General features: G+C 50.3%; 1 protein-coding gene across 10 annotated transcripts in view; it reads left to right on the top strand.

Moving 5' to 3' along the window:
* Positions 1 to 1103: 1103 nt before the first annotated feature.
* Positions 1104 to 15492, top strand: part of AKAP1 (A-kinase anchoring protein 1) — a 37671-nt gene continuing 23282 nt past the window's right edge. For 2 of the 10 annotated variants that reach the window (XM_045488291.1, XM_045488290.1), the window contains exons 1-2: positions 13557 to 13802; positions 15152 to 15218. The gene's annotated coding sequence lies outside the window, so the exon portion shown is untranslated. Of the gene's footprint in view, positions 1157 to 1250; positions 1385 to 12064; positions 12208 to 13556; positions 13803 to 15148; positions 15219 to 15492 lie in introns of those variants that run through there. The other 8 variants (XM_045488289.1, XM_045488287.1, XR_006714870.1 and 5 more) reach the window with 7 other exon arrangements.

Here is a 15492-nt window from a genome sequence, read left to right as displayed (position 1 = left end):
TCATCCCTCTATGTCTGCACTGACCCCAGCCCCCAGTATATTCCATCCATACTGATCTTCTCCGTTCACCAATAGCTGTTTCCTACTTTTGCCTGTGTTGTTGCCTCTGCTGGGAACACTTCCCAATTCTTATTCCCAAATACTATTTGCAAGGCTGGCTCCTTCTTATCTGGTAGGTTTCAGTTTAAATGTTACCTTAGGCCTTCTGGAACCATAAAACTTTGCTGTTTCTTTCCTATTTCAACTTCCTCTTTGTTTCCTTCACAATACTGATGGCCGCATTCAATTGGGATTCATATATATGTGTATATATATCTATATATATATATGTATATACTTAAAAAAATATATATATGTATATATATACTTAAAACTCAATAGGTAAGCGGTACCTCATTGTTATTTAAATTTACATTTTGATCACCAATGAAGATGAAGCCTTTCCCAAGTAATTTCACTGGTTGATACTTAATATGATCTCCTTTCTAAATTTTGCCCAAATGTTTACTTAAAGTCCCCATGTCTTAAGACTGAGAGCAGGCCTGGCCAGCTGCGACCCCATGCTGTCCACTTGCCTGGTGGCAATTTGTTTTCCCAAGTTTCCTGGCAGTTAGTGACTCATAGTGACCATCGCTTCGTAGTAATTCTTCCAAAAACCAAACCCATTTAGAGGAAAGGGTTTCGGTGCAACATCACCAAGTTGTGAAAAATGGGCAAAAAAGTTGCATTTGAGTAGTGCCAGGTACTCCCCGTTATGCAGTTATTCCTGAGCCATTATTAATGGCCACCTGATTATGCATTACAAAGTACTGACGGTTACGGGAACAAGGGGCGCCCTGCCCCGCTTTGCCAGCGGGCTCTCCAAGACCCGGCAGGCAGATGGTCTAACCGACGCCTCGAGACGGCCCAGAGCCGACGCAGGGGACCCCGCGCTGCCCTCGCGGGGTAGACCGCGGAGGCTCCGCGGCGCCGCCCGAAAGCCAGCCAGGGCTCTTTTTCCAGCCCCGCCGAGATTACGGCTCCTCTCGCGAGAGCCCGAGCGAGGCCGGGCTGCGGGCGGCGGCTGCGGGATGTTGGTGGAGCGCTTTAGACCGCGCCCTCTCTGGCGCAGCTGGGAGACGCGCGGGCGGGAGCGGCAGGCGGCGCGCACGCGCAGGTGAGTGAGGCGGCGCGGGGGCACGAGGGCGGGGGGCGGGGCCTGCGTCGCGCAGCGGGCACGTAGCTGCGCGTCCTCAGTATTTAATGTCTCTGTGTTCCTCCGGCCTGGGCAAGCACGTGGGGGAGCGGCCGCGGCGCAGCGGGGCTGGGCGTCTGGGCCCGGGGGTGGGGGGGCGGCGGCGGCGGCGGGCGAGGACTCTGCCTCCCGACTGTCGCGGAGGACTTGGTGAGTTGGGGCCGCCGGGGCGGCTGGACAGGGGACCACCTGCCAGGGCCCCGAGGGCGGCGCCGTCGGGTGAAGGAGAGTCTAGGGTGCAGGTGCGGTGTGCGACGCGCGCTCCAGGTGTCCCGGAGGCCCGGGGCTGCGGACGCCGAGCGTGTGCGGAGGGGCTCCGGCCCGCCGCCTGCTGTCAAGCAGGCCCTTCTTTCCCTGCCGTCGCCTGCGCGTCCCCTCGTCCTCCCCCGCCACGGTTGTCTGCCCGCGGGCTCCTGCTGACAGATCGCGTGTGCGCGTCTGGGGCCGTGCTCTGCGGCCGCGTGGTGCCCCCCACACGCGTCACCGTCCTCTGGGTCGGTGGTCTCGGACCCGGCGCTCGGGGCACCCCTCTGCGGCTTAACTTTCCCGGAGCGCGCACACCCTCCCGTGAGACAGACCCGAGTGCGTCCCACCCAAGGTCGCCCAGCCCCACACGCGTTTACTTTTCAAAGGTCGTGTGTACCCAAGTCTGAGCCGGGAGAGGCGGCGGCGGGGCGGGTCGTGGGCAGGGCCAGGTGCTCATAAGGGCGAGGAGGTGCCCCGAGGCCCGCGGGCACCCCTTTCTTCCTCCTGAAGGGCTGGAGTCACTTCAGGAACCTTTCCCAACTTCTGGGCCCCTTTAGCTCGCGCTGGGGTGCTCCCCACGTAGGCCGGGAGGCAGCAAACCCGTGCTGGTAATCTAGCCCCTGAGAGTTCAGTGCGGGGAACCTGGGGAAGAGGCTTGGTTTGTGGAACCGGGAGGATGGGCTAGGACACCGGTGGTGATTGGAACCTTGTTTCGGGGGGAGGGACCGTTCAAACCGAGTTAGGGCCCCCGAAGTCAAAGGCTTGGCGTCTCTCGAGAGGATTAGCGTTTGCTGCCCCTTCAAAGGGTGTCCGGAGAGGGGGAGGCTGTCCGGCGCTGTGTGCCCGCTGACTTCATGCCCGGGGGCGCGTGGGTCACGTGTCCCACTCCGCCGGCACCCCTCCCCGCTAGGCCCGAGGTTTGGAGGGACCAAGCTAGTTTCGGGGTTACGGGTCAGAATGTGCTGGGGGAGACTGGTCTGAACGCCTCCGGGGCGGGTTCTCACCAGTTCCACAGTTCTGTGCCCGAGGGTACAGTCCGTCCCTGTGCCCCTCCTAGTGAGGCTTATGGAAGGAAAGGCGCTGTTGGTAGTGGGCGGTGCCGAACCGAACCGGGAGTGCTGGAAGCTCTGGGCGTTTCGAGATCTTCCTCTCCGGCAGAGATGCCCAGGTTGGCGGGCGCCTTTCTGCCGCACGGCCGCCGCTAACACAAACCCGGTGCTCTCCTCTCCAGGTGTGAGTGGAGGCCGCTGGAGCCGGGTAGAGGGTACTGGCAGAGCAATTAGGTTAAACTGGCTGTCCTCCTCCTACTGAAGGGCAGGGTACTTGGTGTTTAAATTTATCTCTTGCGGGGAAATCTGGGCTGCTGGACACCTAGTATTGTCATATCTGTTGGCTTGCTATCCACTTCCCCACCCCCAACCCCTTTGTGGCAATTACTGATCAAGGAATACCATTCACAAAAAGCTATTAATTCTGGCAACTAGTAACCTTACTGTGCTCTTGTAACCAAGTCCTTCCCAAATTAGTTTTTCTTTTTTTAAACTCTATTCAGAAAGCAAATCTTGGACTCTTAGTAAGCACCACCCATCCCCTTTGCTCTTAAAGGCACAGAGCAGCTTTGAGTTGAGTAGAGGGTATAGCATGAGTAAGACCTGTTATTTGCCCGATTTCTCTGTTCCTGGCATTCCAGTGGTTCACCTGCTGATTATTTAGAACTTTCTGAGGGGTGTCTGGCTGGTTCAGTCCACAGAGCATGCGACTCTTGATCTTGGGGTGGTGAGTTCCAGCCCCACATTGGGTGTTGAGATTACAAAAAAAAAAAAAAAAAAAAAAGACTTTCTGGGCACTGGAAACAAGTGAAGTTATCTTGGTGGAGGCTTTTGACTTGTGTTGAACTTTAACCTCTTCCACCTTTTAACTAGTTTTGTGGGTTCCTAGGTATATTCTCAGAAGTATGGGTCTAGGTAGTGCAGGTCTTTTGATCCTACAGATGTACAAATCTCTGAAGCTTCAGTGCCTACCTGAATTAAATTGGCTCAATTGTCATGCACATTGCTAGGTGATGGCCCAAAATTTGCTGCGAACTGATCCCCATCTAAGCCCTTGAGTGAGCCATCTCCGAGTCTCTGGAGCCTTTGGTATGAATATCAGTTCCTCCTCCCAACTATTTCTAGGAAGTACTTTCACACTTGGCCACTGCAGGGTGACTGTGTAGGTGTCTGCCTTCAAAGTGGCCTGCTCAGGTGCCAAGTGGATAGATCTCCAGTGTAAGGTTGCTGAGCATCAGTATTTTAAAACAGTTTGTTTTGCTTTATCTGGTGATCCAAATTATTCTTGGGCATCGGACCCAGGCCTTGGCCATGGCCATGGCCATCGTTTGTGGGTGAAGGCTAGTTTTAGTCCTTACAGTGTTCCCTCTCCTCCTAAAGACAGATTGAGATACTATTTGAGACTGGGCACTGTGCCTGGTTCATGATGGCTGTTCAAGCGTTGTTTTTTCCCCTCCAAAAGAATCTGTGAGATTAATGTTAAATTTCTTTTGAATCACTTGGGTGATTTGGATTTTATTAAAAGTACCGCCCCCCCCCCCCCCCCCCCCCCCCAGCCTCTGACCTAAAAACTTGGTTGGAAGGAAAACAAATTGGTTTCCCGATACTGTGCTGCCCGCCTCCTGGCTCTAGCCTGCCACATCATGACTTGCTCGAGTGCAGGTTTCAGGGTTTTGAGGAGCAGGCACTCCTTGTGCCTGGCCAGCTGGCGCCTTCTAGCCCATTCTCCCCAGGCCACTCCTTCCTAATCTTCACTGTGAGTCTAGAAGAGAGGCTCTCTCTGTAGCTTGGTCTGTTGTGCTGTTGTGAGGAAGTCAACAGTTTAGCGTACGAGTTAATACCTTCTGTTTGCCATTCTGTTTTCCTCTGCTCTGGGGAGGCAGGGTGCCTCTGAGCCCCTTGTCCCACTGAAATCATGTCCTGCTACTGGAGTTGCTGATCTGCGTGGGATGTATTTTAATATTTAACTTTGCTTTCTGAAGCAAGTTCTTTTCTCCACAGCCCTTTCTGGTGTAATGCCTCATGCAGGTCTCACCTTTATGATCATTTAACATTAAGTACCCATTGTATGTGGCACTCCACAGAGCCGACCTGCTGGCTCCAATACTGATTTTAAACTTGGGCTGTGGAAAACATGATCAATGACAATATTTTGAGTAGTGACAGAATCTGGCTGGAGAGGTAGCTAGTGGGGATGTGGGAACTAAAATTGAGAGGATGCCTTTTCCTTGACAGTTACTGTCTGTGCTGGTAGAGTTACAGGAAAACATTTCCCTAATCCTTTAATCCTCACACTTCTGAATACAATTGAGGAGGGTGAAGCTGGAGGTCAGTCGGGATTGTTTCAATGGCTAATCAAAATACAAATTGAGGGGGTAGAGAAACTGACAAGTGTGGGTTTGCACTTAAATTAGGTTCTCTGGAGGACTTTTGTGAGAAGAACCAAGGAATAGTCAAATCCGTGGGCTTTTCTCCTAATCTTTCTGTTGCTTTCTAAGCAGATTGTTGCAGTGTGAAGGAGTGTATGTTATCATGTAGCATTTTGAAGACTGGCTTTCAGTGATAAGTAGCTTTCAAGGAGTTCTTTTCCTTAACTTTCTTTTCCTCCTACTAAATGGTTCTGTCCCAGTCCTGGCCATTTGGCTATTTCTACAGCTCGGTTTGGTAGTTTGCACAAGTTGATAGTAAACATTCTGTACCCATCTGGTAATACTGGCTGGCTGCCTTCACTTAGCTGGGACTTACTGAAGCCCGTGCATTTAGGAACAAAGCAGAGCCCCAGGTGAGTTCTGGAAGTAAAAATGTCTAGTGCTGAGGGCTCACAAGGCTTGTTTCACCACTGGTTTTAGCTGACAAGAGCCCTGGATTGGGGGGTGAGGACTGGGTGCAGCTTTCAGGGCTGAAACCCAGCAGTGGTTCTAGACCTTTCTGGGGTCTCCATTTCTTCCGCTGGTAAAAGGAGGGTTGGTCAACATCAATAAGAGGTGTTCAGATTCTGCTCCTGGGAGCCCTGGAGTTAGTCTAGAGTGCCTCTGGGCTGCTGCAAGGTGGAGGTGTCTGCAGGATTGTGTATGGGGAGGGCTGTGTTTGGGGTAGGATGCATGACTCCATGGATAGTATGAGTCAAAGACTAAAAAAAATGCCACAGTCCATTGTTTAAGTGCATCGCGAGTACTTTTTAGATCTAAGGTGCTACTGTGCTAAATATTTTTTTTAAGTTTTTGTTTATTAAGTAATTGCTACACCCTGCTCGAATTCACGACCCCAACATCTGGAGTCACTGGCATCTGAGCCAGCCAGGTGCCCCTTATTTTTTATTATATCTCTATTCTTATCTCCTAAACTTATCCTTAGGAGAGAGGGTCTAGAGCTGCCTTGTCCTGTGCAGCAGCTACTAGTCATGTGTGCCTGGCTCAATTTAAACTTTTAAGCATTAAATAAAATTTAAAAATCTAAATCATTAAAAATGTGATGTTAGTCTCAAGTCCTCAGTAGCCTCATGTGGCCAATACTGGACAATAGTGTAGGTCTAGAACATTTTCACCATCACAGAAGTTTCTGTTGGACGGCACTGGTCTTAGTGTTTAATTGCCTCACCTTATAAAGCATCATGTGTTCAAGTTCTGGGGGGCGCCTGGGTGGCTCAGTCGGTTAATTGTCCGACTTCGGCTCAGGTCATGATCTCATAGTCCGTGAGTTCGAGCCCTACGTCTGGCTCTGTGCTGACAGCTCGGAGCCTGGAGCCTGCTTCAGATTCTGTGTCTCCCTCTCTCCCTGCCCCTCTCCAGCTCATGCTGTGTCTCTGTCTGTCTGTCTCTCGAAAATGAATAAAAAAGAAACAAGTCTTGTCTGCCAGTTTGGAGGGCAGTGATCAATTATGAAACAGCTCTAGAGAGGAGCTTAGGAGTCTGGGGATGGAAGCATGAAGCAGGAGGGGCAGAAAGCCCTTTTGGTTTGAGAACTTATATTATTATCATGAAGGTCCCTGCTGGTTGTCTAAGGCCTGTGCTCACTGTCCTTGTTCTTCAGATGTCAGCAGATTTGCTACTTAGTCCTTCACCCACCTGATGACCTGAGGATTCTGCTGTGTGACCAGTGCTGAACCAGATTTGCAGGCACAAACAAACATCCTTTTCATTCTGCCCCTCCAGTCTGTCTGGGGGTTAGGAGACCTGTTTTTACAGAGGGCATTGGGGAGAGTTGGGACACTGGGGGGGTTCTGAAGTGTTGGCCTGGGGCTAGCTCTGGGGATTCAGTTTTATTTCCAGATACCCTCTCATCTAATTCTGGGCATGCTTAGTTTGAACCCTGCTAGACTGACCTTTGACATATGATGTGAGAGCTCTCTTTTCTTGGAGCCAACCAGAAAGCATAGGGTGCATAACAGGTACTTACTGAGCCCCTACTGTATACCTGGCATCTTAGGAGGTTTTTTTTCAAACTATAGTTGACCCTTGAACAACATGGGGATTAGGGGGACCAATGGGCAGTGAAAAAATCCATGTAATGGGTGGCCTGGGTGGCTCAGTCAGTTAAGTGTCCGACTTTGGTTCAGGTCATGATCTCCTGGCTGGTGAGTTTGAGCCCCACGTCAGGCTCTGTGCTGACAGCTCAGAGCCTGGAACCTGCTTCAGATTCTGTGTCTCCTTCTCTGACTCTCCCCTGCTCACGCTCTCTCTCTTATAAAAATAAATAAACGTTAAAAAAATTTTTTAAAAAACTCCATGTATGATTTCTGGCTCCCTAGAAACGGAACTACTAAGAACCTACTGTCTACTGGAACCCTTATGGGAACATAGATAGTCAGTGAACACATATTTTGTAATATGTATTGTATACTGTATTTTTACAATAAAGTAAGCCAGAAAAGAGAAAATGTTATTAAGAAAATAGTAAGAGAGAAAACACAGGGCTGTACTATATCCAGAAATCTGCATACAAGTGGATGCATGCTGTTTAAAGCTGTGTTGTTCAAGATCAGGTGTATTCCCTTCTTATTTTATCTCAACCCTATGAGTTAAGTACTTCTAGTTTGTGTGGGAGGAAACTGAGGCCCTGAGAAAGCTAAGCTGATCCCTGGACCCAGGCTGGTTTGGACTCAGATCAGGGTTCTCTCTCCAGCTCCATGCTTAGAGGCCATTTCTTATTTACTGCCCTGTGATATCCTTCCATCCTCATCCGGAAAATGAAGCTGAGTTTTAGGAGATTAAAATACTTCATCTCACAAATGGAGTCAGGCTGTTCGGTGTTTTGAGTCCTGTCTGCCTCATTACAGCCCTATGAGGGAGGTATTTGTAATCCATTTCACAGGATATTTTCATTTTATGGGAAACAAGTTCAGGATCCTACTTTGTCTTTCCAAAATCATGTTTTAGCTCCGAATTATGCAACCGTCCAGTGCCTTAGAGCTGCACGAATAATGACTAAGACAGCCTCGTAGGCTAGGCTGCTGTGCCTGAGGGCCTGGAAAGCTGCTCTGAAGGCCACGGTGTAGCTCAGTCACCTGCTTGAAAAGACAACCTTGAAGTCACTCATTCCTTGGCTAATAATAATGTGGCCTGTCAGACCTCACATGGAGGTCATGAGACCCATTCCCTGGCCCTCAACAGGCTGTCGCCTGGGTGTAGCCTGGTCTGTCTCTGTTGGAGGAGGCCACATATCTGCTGGAGCCCAGTCCTCAGCATGCCCACCCCTTTTCCTCCAGCCTCGGCCTGGGACAGTGGATCTGAAGGCCAGTTCAGTCTTCCACGGACCTCCTTCTCATCCTTTCCTCATGTCCCTCCCAAGGGGAAGGAGCTGGAGTGACTTTTGCCACACCCTGATGTGCCTTGGGCTCCGGTGAGAAAAGGCTGTGCTGAGAATAACCTCTTTGCTTTGTCCTTTGACTTTGGTGAGGCCCACCCAGCCAAGTTTGTGCTGTCATGATATTTTTAGCAGGTGGCATCCTTTGGGAGGGCCAAGTGCATGTGGCTTTGGCTTCAGCAAACAGGCAGGTCCTGGTGCGGACGCTGCTGCTGTCTCCCAGTCAGGGGAGGAAGGAGAATAAAGTCACCCTAGAAACTGTCATGGGTTAGCTTGGGGCAGTGGCTGCCTAAGGGGTCTCTGGGGCTGCCTTTTCTGTTCTGGATCTGTGGCCGATCCTGGGCCAGGCGGGCCTGTGACACAGACAGCTCGGGAGCCAAAGAACTCCCTAGTTTTAGGACCCCTTGTTGCCCCAGTGGCCAATTTCTCTGGAAATGACATTATGCCATTTTCATGGGAAGTCACTGGACCCAAGAACAGACCTCCACGCAGACACTAAAACTTTGTAAAACTGTGGCTCTGCTGGCAGCCTGATTACTGGTATCCTCTGGCTTAAAAACCAAACCAAAACAAAACATGAGAGGCAGCAGAGCTATGGCCCTCACTAGGAACTCTCACTGGGGAGCCACTGACTTCGAAGAGATAGGAAAAAGGAGTTTGATGAAGTTCTGCTCCTCACCACCATCCTGTCTTTCTCCCTATTTTTCGGTTTCTCTTTTCCTCTAACTTGGAGCTGCCAACTCCAGCCCATCTATCTTTTTCTGATTAAGAAAGCTTCGAGCCGTATAAGGCCCTCTGTTGCCTATGGTTTATGTTGGCTGGAGACCGAGGTTGTTTTTGCAGAGTCTGATTCACAGAAGTGGCAAGGGTGTGCGCACGCATCCATTCCCATCCGCTCCCCGGGGGCCGGACTGCCTTCTTGGAACAGATTCATCTGAGGGGGGGGCCGGAGGGGGGGAGGGAGAGTCAGGGCCTAGCAGTGGCTCTCAGGCTAATGAGTGGTGTGACCTCAGGGTTTCCTGGCAAATGCGTTAGTCGAGAACTCCAAGTAGAAAGCGGGCCCCTGTTGGACTCACGCGGTGTGTACCTGCTGTGCTACGAGCCACAGAGGCACCCTGTTTCCGAAATGGATTCTAGGATTCGCTTCTATTGAGAAACTACAGGGGCACCTGGATGGCTCAGTTGGAAGAGAGTGCGACTCTGGATCTTGAGGTTGTGAGTTTGAGCCCTATGTCGGGTGTAGAGATTATTCAGTAAGTAAACCTTTAAAAATAAAATTCAAAACTGCATCAGTCAAAAAGAAAAAAAAGAAAGAAAGAAATTACTGCCCCTTGGCTCCTTGGGCAAGCCGGTTCCCCTCTCTGCAGAAAGTTCAGCGAGCCTGTTCCCTCCAGGTTTGTGACCTTCGGCACAGCTTCTGCTCAGCGATGGCAGAGAGCGATTTCTCTGGCAGCAGCCCTCCGACCTCATCTTTACCTCCCCTTCTTGCCGTCGCTTGAGTCAGCCAAGTTTGTTCCTGCCTTAGTACTCTGGCACGTGTTCTCCCTGCCTGGAACTTTCTCCCCCTCGCCCTTTTGTCCTCCCAGATCTCAGCATGGCTGCCCCTCACTGTTCCAGCACCCCTGCCATCTCTTTGGAGAGGCGTGCCCTGACCATTCTTGTAGAAATCCCTCTCTTTCCGGCACATTTCACCCAGCCTTTCTCAACCTGGGTCCCTTATCTAAACTATAGAACGCAGAACATGACTTTCTCAACTGTGTCCCGGCTAGTCCCCTTCCAGATGCATAGGAGTAAAGTTAATTCATTACGTACAGGGGTGCTTGGGGTTCCCTTCCCCGAACGCCCTTGGGAGAGGCTGCACAGTTTTATCCCATTGGGTGGCTGCATCTTTGCGGTGTCTTATCTGAAATGTGACTCCTTACCCCTCCTTCCACCACTGCTGCCACCACCTCCCCCACACCCCTCTCCTGTGGAACCTGGCTCATGGGGGGAATTAAAATCTGTTTTTAAATGGCTAGCCCTGGGGCACCTGGGTGGCTCCATTGGTTAAGCATCAGACTCTTGATTTTAGCTCAGGTCATGATCTCACGGTTGGTGAGATCAAGACTTGTGTTGGGCTCTGCGCTGACAGCACAAGCCTGCTTGTGATTCACTCTCTCCCTGCCCCTCTGCTTGTGCATTCCTTCCTCTCTCCCTCTCTCCCTCTCTCCCTCCCTCCCTCCCTTTCTCTCTCTCTCCCTCCCTCCCTCCCTTCCTTTCTCCCTCTCTCCCTCCCTCCCTTTCTCCCTCCCTCCCTCCCTCCCTTTCTCCCTCTCTCCCTCCCTCCCTTTCTCCCTCTCTCCCTCCCTCCCTTTCTCCCTCTCTCCCTCCCTCCCTTTCTCCCTCTCTCCCTCTCAAAAATGAATGAATGAATAGCCCTGAGGGGTGCTGCTGCCTGATGCTGGCTAGACCTCAGTTGGGTGGGGGAACCAGATACCTTGGGTCGGAAGAGTCTTACCATCAGTAGGCCCCTGCTCTTTGTGCTTACTGCTGTTATGTCATCAGGGTGGTGGGGGTCTCTGAAGCGGAACTGGCATCAATTATGGGAAAATCAAAGCATTACAAGTTTGTACATAGATGAGTTGACACTACGCATTTGTTCTGCTTCACAAGAATCCTAAAGCCCTGTGGTAATAGAGCATCCCTCGCTATCTAACAGCTAAGAATGCATTTTTTGTTTGTTTTATCAAAGCATTACTTATAGAAAGATTTGACTTTTAACTATATGCAGGGTTTGAAAGAACAGCCCTTTGCCCTGAGTGCTTCCTGACTTGCCCTCTTGTCTAGAGACAGCTGCCCTCGATTCTTCTAGGTGTCTTTCCTGGCATTTACACCTGTATTTCTAAATAGTGTGCTTTTCCTTTCTTTCCGTCCTTCCTTTTTAAAAATATTATTTGACTTGTTTTTCTACTCTGGAAGGCAAGGACTTGGCTCATTCCTGCACTTTCTTTCTCCTCTTCTCTTCTTGGTACAGAGGTAGCACAACTTCTAGTCAAGTGTCTATTCAGAGTGCACGTTGTGATGTAAATATTGCTTACAGCTGCCCAGTTCTTGGTGTTCCATATTTCCTTTCTTGTGTCCTCCCCGCCCCTCATTAATTTCCCGTGTTTCTTGAGCCTCATTTTTTGTGTCTCCCCAGTTCTCCGACTCCCCTGGGCCTTGGCCCTTGCTGTCGGAACGCCTCTTTGTGCTTCAGCATACCAGGTTCTCCGCTTGTGTTGCTCCCGGGAAGCACCTCTGTGCCCGGCTCTGCTTCCCCTTCATCCTGGGAATCCATTCTTTCCTTTGGTTGTGTTGATTTGTGGGCGGGTGCCCCCTCCTTTCTTGATTTACTCCCTTGTCTTCCAGTAGCTTGCTGAGGAAGAGTGGGGGAAGGTAGGCAGGCAGCAAGAAGGAAGCTGATTCATGCACACGTCCCTTTGAAGGCATGGATGTGGGGTGTGGCTGAAGATGGGACAGTTGGTAGAAAGTCAGCAGAGACGACGAGGCGCCCAGACCCCTTCCACCATGCCAGCAGAAGCTCTGGCTTCACTTCGTGGAATAGTTTAAGCGAGAGGGGATCTGGATTTGAGCATCACGTAATGATGAAAATGGGTATTGAATGAAAGTTTGCACGTTGAATGGGACAAGCCAGGCCCCCTTGGCTCTCACAGTGCTGGCATTCAGGCTCCTAACCTCTCCTCTCCCACCCCAGGGCATGAGAACATTCCAATCTGTGGAAACTGGCAGCCTAATTCCTGTTTGCTGTCCAACCAGGATACTTGCTTGACCCTTGGACCAAGGTCGTCAGTTGGTCAGTGGCAGAGGGTGGCAGCAACAGACCCATTGAAGAAGAAGGTTATTGGTTTTTTTTCCTTTCCTCAAAAGAAACTGTGAAAGACTTGAAAATGCCTCAAAAGTGCGTTTGTCTGATTCATTTCTGTATCCCACTATGGTGTGTACCCTGTAGCTGCCCATAAATACTTGTTGAATAGAAGTGACCTTAGGCCTTTATATGATTTCTGAGTTGGTCATATTCTACTGTCTGCTGTTTGGAAAATCCTAGTCTTTCCATTGCTCTGCCTACCTGAGGTGGTGGTGTGAAGGACTTTTTCTTTTAAAAAAAAATTTTTTTTAACATTTATTCATTTTTGAGAGTGAGAGAGACAGAGCACGAGCAGGGGAGGGCAGAGAGAGAGGGAGACACCGAATCCGAAGCACGCTCCAGGCTCCCAGCTGTCAGTGCAGAGCCCGACGCAGGGCTCGAGCTCACCGCGAGATCGTGACCTGAGCCGAAGTCAGACACTCAACTGACTGAGCCTTCTAGGTACCCCTTTTCTGATTCCTTTTGAAGGAATCTTTATTAGCTTTTTTGAGTAAGCTTGTTGTCGGAGCACAACTTCATACCCTTTGGGCAGTCTCGGGTAGTGTTCTGTGGTCATGGGTGGGAATTCTGTGTACCTGGGAACACTTCCCTGCACCTGTTTTATCACTGTCTTCAGAAATGTCAGAATTTACTGGTAAAGCGTGCTGGTTGCCAAGAGCTGGGGAGGAGGGGCAGGATGGAGGTAGCATAGTCGTTATTAAGGTTTTTGAAAACCACATTCTTGCCTCCCAGATGAAGCAATGTGAAGACCTTTGTAGAAAATACTGACTTTTCCCCTCCCCTTTTTCAGTTGAAGCCTAATGAGACTGGACCTGTCAGGAGTGTTTGGTCAGCAGAGGGAGGGAGACTGGGCATTTCACTTTTGTGTGGAGTTCCCTCTCCCTCTCCCTCTCCCTCTCCCTCCCCTCCCCTCCCTCCCCCCCCCCTTTTTTTTTCTTTTTTCCACCAAGTTTTCCAAATTGGGGGTTCCTTTAATTTGTAACTGAACTGGAGGAGGACCAGCTCTTAATCGGAGATCATGTCCGGAGATAGGATTTTTCACTTCTGGCTCTTACCTGGAGCTGGTGGGATTTGGCTCTGGGTCTCCAGAACCAGAGACCCAGCTGGAGAAGGCTTCACTGAGCAGGTACTCCCACCCAGACGGTCCTGGGTTAAGGTCAAGCCTCCAGTCTCCTGGAGAGCAGCTGGGGAAGGGTCCTGTGACTTTTTGGCTAATTGGTCTGCCTAGAACAGGGAGTAGGGCTGGTCTGGCCACAGTGGCCCACCTGGCTGCTCTGTGGGACCATCACAATGAAGGGTGTGGGGGACAGTACGGGGCAGGGCCTCATAGCCCCACTGTGAGCTAATTGGGAATCTTTAGGGTGCCAACACGAGTCACAGCTCACACGGGCCCCCTACGGATGAAGGCAACAACCCCTTGAACATCAGGACTGGGCTGAGATCAACATCCCTGAGGCATGGCTCTGACACTCTGATTCCTGGGCCCCAGCCATGCTGCTAAGTGCGAGTGGCCCAGCCTACCACCATCCCCCATCCTCAGTAGCAGCCCCAGACACTGCCCATCAAGGTAGGCATTGGCTGTCATGGTATTTCTCTAGCTCTCGTGTTTGCTTTGGGGCTTCTGGGAGAACCCTCTAGGACTACACGTCCAGTAGGTAGCTACCAGCTCGCTGTATGTGGCTATTTAAATTTAAATTAATATTAAATAAAATTTAAAATTCAGTTTGTTATGTTGATCGCATTTCGAGTGCTCAGCCCCCTGTGACAAAGTAGCTGCCAATATTGGACTGAGTTGTCACTTGGGGAACACCCAGGCCTTTGCCTTTTGTGACCTGCTCTGCTTTGGCCATGTTGCAGCTGCTGCAACTTGTTCCCATTGCCTTGACAGTAAAGGTCAGACTCCTTTTGTCTGGCCTCTACCAGCTTTTCAGCTTTGGCTTCCAGGACTTCTGCTCTCTCTGGGACTTGCTGTTCCCTTCCACCCCCAAAGGCATCTTGGGTTTAGAATCTTAATTTATGTCATTAATGCAGTGTTGCAACCTTAGAAAATTCCGGCCACCTTTGGGACAGCCTTCTCGGGGTTCTGTTTGCCCACTTCTGAAATTGGGCTCAGCGTGTGCAGGCGTGTGTGTGTGTGTGTGTGTGTGTGTGTGTGAGTGAGAGAGAGAGAGAGAAATTCTTCAGTATGCACTGTGAGCTTCTGGTGGACAGAAGCTTTTTCTTGCAACTTAAACATATTTATGTGTGAATTATTACGTGAATGTAAGTATATAACTTCAACCTTGTAAGGAATTAGGTAAACACATGCTGTAGAAATCAAGAGGCCCTCTTGGTGGTCTTGCAAAGACCTCTGTGTGTGTGTGGTCTTCCTCTAGCAAACTGGGGGGAGGGGTGAGGGGGGTGGCCCTGACCTTGACCGTGCCCACAACCTGCTGTTGTGCTCTGAATGCAGTGGCAGCAGGTGCTGGGCTTCAGGTTCAGGGACACGTGGCTACTCCCTGTCCTTTGAAGACTCCCTCCCCCCCACCCCCGCCCCCCTCCTTCAAGGGGAAAAGCCCCTCAGCAACAACTTGATGTGCTGGGCATTCTAGGGATGGAGTGTCTTGAACACCTGGGGGACCGTCTTTGATAATGTGAACATATTAACCCTGGAATAATGGAAATGTTCAGATTTCAACCTAGGGGGTATATAAAAGTCTGCTCAGAATGCCGAGTGGATGTGGCTTCACTGACCAGGTCCAGGTCCGCTCTGGCTTGATAGCCACTTGGCTCCTAAGTGATTGTTTTGTGATCAACTTTCCCATCAATTAATTACACACAGCTCCTTTTTCCACAATGACTGTAGCCAAATGGGCTTAGTCACTGGGACCAACACTGTTTGTACTCTTCCCAGAAGTTTGTTTCCTTGTTTAGCAGAAGGCTCTAGACTGCAGTAACCGAGTTGGTCATCGGTGCTGGGAGTGAGCCCATTACTTCTCCAGAGGTAAGCTTTTCTGAGAAGCTGCAGTTTCCTCTGGGAGAAAGGAATCATTTTAAGGATTTTATTTTTTATTTTATTATTTTTAATGTTTGTTTATTTTTAATTTTTTGTCATGTTTTTATTTTATTTTTGAGAGAGAGACAGAATGCAAATGGGTTAGGGGCAGAGAGAGAGGGAGACAGAATCGGAAGCAGGCTCCAGGCTCTGAGCTGTCAGCACAGAGCCCGACGCGGGGTTCGAACTCAAATACGGTGAGATCATGACCTGAGCCAAAGTT

Source organism: Leopardus geoffroyi, chromosome E1 (assembly GCF_018350155.1).
Source record: "Leopardus geoffroyi isolate Oge1 chromosome E1, O.geoffroyi_Oge1_pat1.0, whole genome shotgun sequence".
In the NCBI taxonomy this organism is placed as follows: domain Eukaryota; kingdom Metazoa; phylum Chordata; class Mammalia; order Carnivora; family Felidae; genus Leopardus; species Leopardus geoffroyi.
This window is presented reverse-complemented; position numbering and strand designations above follow the sequence as displayed.